The 4,572-nt window shown below is 45.6% G+C and overlaps 1 pseudogene; it reads left to right on the top strand.

Moving 5' to 3' along the window:
* Positions 1 to 3,256: 3,256 nt before the first annotated feature.
* LOC137368828 (putative nuclease HARBI1 pseudogene) lies at positions 3,257 to 4,027 on the top strand (annotated as a pseudogene).
* The last annotated feature ends 545 nt before the right edge of the window (positions 4,028 to 4,572 follow it).

Genomic DNA, 4,572 nt, shown 5'->3' with positions numbered 1-4,572 from the left:
ATCTGGGATATAATTTTTTTCTGAAGTACACCAAATATTACATGATGGCAACATTTGATTGGTTTGGGAAGAAGCTACCTGTTTGGTGAGTATCTGGTAAGTGACTAAGCTCCTAACATTTAAAATAGTAAAGGAACCAGTGGTAAGCTTAATAACATATATATAAAAAATGAAAATAAAATACATAATTGCAAACATGTCTGCAGTAAGTGTTTGCAGCTCGAAGAGCTTCGGCTCAGAGTCATTGAACTGGAGTCTGAGCTGCAGACACTGCGACACATCAGGGAGGGGGAAAGTTACCTGGACATTTTGTACCAGGAGGAGGTCACACCCTTAGGATAGGGTCTTCTGATTTGGTCAGTGGTCAGAGACAGGAGATTGTGGCTGCAGCTGAGGCAGGTAAGGGGACCCAGAGGGCAGGAGTGCAGGAGCCTCAGCCTTTGTGATTGTCCAACAGGTTTGAGGTTCTTTCAGTTTGTTTGGATGAGAGTGGGGGCTGCAGGGTGGATGAGCAACCTGACCATGGCACCATGGTACAGGAAACCATTCACGTTGGGGGAGCAAAAAGGAATGTAGCGGTAGTAGGGTACAGTATAGTGAGGGGGATTGACGCTATTTTCTGCAGCAAAGAGCGAGTCCAGAAGGCTGTGTTGCCTGCTCGGTGCCAGGATTCGGGACATCTGCTCAGGGCTGGAGAGGAACTTACAGTGGGCGGGGAAGGATCCAGTCGTCATGGTCCATATAGGTGCCAACGACATAGGCAGGACAAGGAAAGAGGTTCTGCATAGTCAGTATGAGGAACTCGGCACCAAATTAAGAAGCAGAACCTCAAAGGTAATAATCTCTGGATTATTACCTGAGCCATGTGCAAATTTGCATAGGGCAAATAAGATTAGAGAAATTAATGCATGTCTCAAAGACTGGTCTGGTAGAAGTGCATTCCGATTCGTGGGCACTGGCACCAGTACTGGGGAAAGTGGTGGCTCTACCGTTGGGATGGTCTACACCTGAACAGTGCTGGGGCTGGTGTTCTAGCAAGCCGCATAACTAGGGAAGTAGAGAGGGTTTTAAACTGAATAGTGGGGACAAGGGATCAAATTTGGGAAGATATGGTAGAGACAGGCAAGAGAGAAAGGTATTAATATGAGAAATGATAAACAGACTGCGACAGGAAGGGACAGAAGGTACAAATCTAAGAGTAAATCAACGGGCTAGAGGCTACAAAAATAATAAAAGGACAAAACTAAAGGCTCTGTATCTGAATGCACATAGCATTCAAAATAAAACACATGGACTGAGAGCACAAATAGAAATAAATAAGTATGATCTGATAGCCATTACAGAGACGTGGCTGCAGGGCGACAAAGATTGGGACCTGAATATTGAAGGGTATATGGCATTTAGGAAGGATAGAAAGCTAGGAAAAGGTGGAGGGGTAGCTCTGTTAATTAATGATGCTAGTAGCGCAATAGAGAGGGATGACCTAAGTTCAGGAGACCAGGATGTAGAAGCTTGGGTAGAGATGAGGAATCATAAAGGCAAGAAGTCACTTGTGGGAGTGGTGTACAGACCACCTAACATTAACCACACTGTAGGACGGGTATAAAGGAAGAAATAATGGCAGCTTGTTAGAAAGGTATGGCGATAATTATGGGGGATTTTAACCTACATATAGACTGGAAAAATCAGATGGGCAGAAGTAGCCTAGATGAAGAGTACATAGAATGTTTTTGGGATAATTTCTTGGAATAATTTGTCTGGAGCCACCCAGAGGGCAAGCTATACTAGACCTGGTATTGTGCAACGAGATAGGATTAATTAATGACCTCATGGTTAAGGTGCCCCTAGGTAGCAGCGATCATAATATGATTGAATTTTGCATTCAGATTGAGGGAGAGAAGAGTAGGTCCAAGACTAGTATTTTAAACTTAAATAAGGGCAATTATGAGAGCATGAAAGTGAACTGGAAAATCAGGTTAAGGGATTGGTCAATAGCGATGCAGTGGCAGTCATTTAAGGGAATATTTCAGAATATACAGAATAGATACATTTCAACGAGAAAGAAAAATTCCAATGGTGGGCCCCGCCATCCATGGTTAACTAAAACAGTTAAAGATAGTATCAAACTTAAATAAAAAATCTATAATTGCACAAAGATGGGAGGCAGGTCAGAAGATTGAATAGAATATAAAAAACAGCAAAGAATGACTAAAAGATTGATAAGGAAGATAAAATTAGAGTACGAGAGAAAGCTAACTAGAAATATTGGCCAGAATTTTTGCCTACTGTAATTGGGTTAATTCAGAGGCATCCAGGTGGTAAAATGACAATCGATGACATTGGGTCGGGTCCCCGGCATCATCACGCACAGATGCCATTTTACAATCCAGGAAGTCGGGTGCACTTGAGTCACCGCTCTCCATCCGACTGCAAGTAATTTGAAGGTACTTAAAGTAGTTGAGAAGCCAATTGACTGGAAATTTACATGAGCCGTTGGATTTTACGGCCGTAAAGCAGGTCAGTGGTCGTGTCGGGGCCCCGGCAGCTTTAAAAGGACGGAAGGTGGGCAATCAGTGAGGATGTTGGAGGTAAAATTTTTGCTGTTGCTTATCTGTGAGCGTTTTCGTGTGCCATATAAATGTTGACATTTGTAGCTTGTGCAGAGGGCTCCAACTGAGTCTGACACACTGCAGCTCAGGACCTATCTGTGCTGAGTCAGTGAGTGGAAGGAAGGGGGTTCTGTGTGCCTGTCCTGACAGCTGGAGCTTAAGAGATTTAATCATTGAATCTAGTAACCAGTCCAACGATGGGAATTGTGCATTCTGGAGGCAGCACTTCAGAGGAGGAGGACAGACGGACAGCTGGGCATGGGCATGAACAAGCATGGTCAAGTGGTTCCTCGTTATGTGGGAGAGCAGGTGGCAGAGTCAGGCAAGAGCAAACACATGTCAGGAGACGCGCCTAACCACAGGCAGGGTATACCGACCACGTCTGAGCTACTTGCACCTGTTGGAACGCCAGTGCAGAAGAAGGTTGCATCTGTCACGTGAGACTGTCACCTCCCTTACCCCCCACCCCCACCCACCCTCCTCCCCGGCACCGGATTGAGAGGCTGGCGGCTGCTGATCTCTGCTTGTTCCAGGTCCTGTTTACCGGGTGGTGGCACCCCTCCACCGCCTTTGTTCGGCGGAGAGTTTCATCTGTTGACTTTTTTTTATTAAAATAAAACCACCCAGTTTGTATATTTCTTTGTGAAATGGTGGCAGTGGACATAGTCTCAAACTGCCTCAGTGGCCATCCAATACTGGTCACTCTAAAGGTGACCGTCGCCCTTAACTTTTATGTGTGTGGCTCTTTCCAGACTTCAATGGCAGACCTGTGCAGAGTCTCCCAAGCAGCTGAGCACTACTGTATAAAGGCTGTGACTGATGCACTGTTCAGTCATGCTAAGAATTTCATTGGTTTCAAAACGGACAACACCAGCCAGACTGAAAGAGCAAGAGGAGTCAGCGCAATAGCTGGGTTCCCAATGGTTCAGGGTGTGATAGACTGTACGCATGTAGCAATTAGATCACCAGCAGGTCATTCAGGGACATTCATCAACCGAAAAGGCTTCCAGTCATTGAACGTTCAGCTTGTATGCGATCATCACAAGAGAATCATGCAGGTTTGTGCACGGTACCCAGGGAGTTGCTACGATGCATACCTTCTCAGAAACTCTCAGGTGCCGGCTCTTTTTAGTCCCCCGGACAGACTGGAAGGTTGGATACTTGGCGATAGGGGTTATTCTTTGAAGACATGGCTGATGACACCCGTGAGAATCCCAAGGGGTCATACTGAGGAACACTTCAATGAAAGCCATGCGGCCACCAGAGTGACAATCGAGCAAATGATGAGATTTAGGTGTCTGGACCGCACAGGTGGATCACTGCAGTACGCGCCAGCGTGGGTATCCAGGGTAATTGTCGTTTGCTGCGCCTTGCATAACCTGGCGATGGAAAGGGGAGACACCATTGAGGAGGTTTAAAGTGAACGTGAGGCGTCATCAGATGAAGATGGAGTTTCTGAGGAGGACAATGGGCAACACCCACATGAAGGCATGGGAAAGGAAGCAGAATGTCCTCTGGAATTAAGAGCAAGAGAGACCCGGGATGCCCTAATAGACAGGCGTTTCTCCTGAGAGGATTGTTACATGCAAAGATTTCACATTATGCAAGCACTGAGCCATTGTGGGATTGCAAGAGGGGAAAGAGACGCACATCCAAGGGAAGAGATGATCAGATTAAAAATAACATCATGTCATGATGAACCCAACCCGAGTGTGTGACATCTCATATATAATCGCTTGAACAGTGCAACGATGTCTGATGCTACCTCATGGATGATATATGCAAAGTTAAATGTTCAAAGCACAAATTTATTTATAGTGATGTAATGTGCAACTGAAATAAATAATTGGAAGGTAACCCAGTGAACTAGATGTGATGTTGCTGTGATTTCATAAAACGTTTGCGAATGCTCTTACGTGTGGACGATCCCTCGCCACCAGACTCACCAGAGTCCGGTGGTTGA

Source organism: Heterodontus francisci, chromosome 4 (assembly GCF_036365525.1).
Source record: "Heterodontus francisci isolate sHetFra1 chromosome 4, sHetFra1.hap1, whole genome shotgun sequence".
NCBI lineage: Eukaryota > Metazoa > Chordata > Chondrichthyes > Heterodontiformes > Heterodontidae > Heterodontus > Heterodontus francisci.
This window is presented reverse-complemented; position numbering and strand designations above follow the sequence as displayed.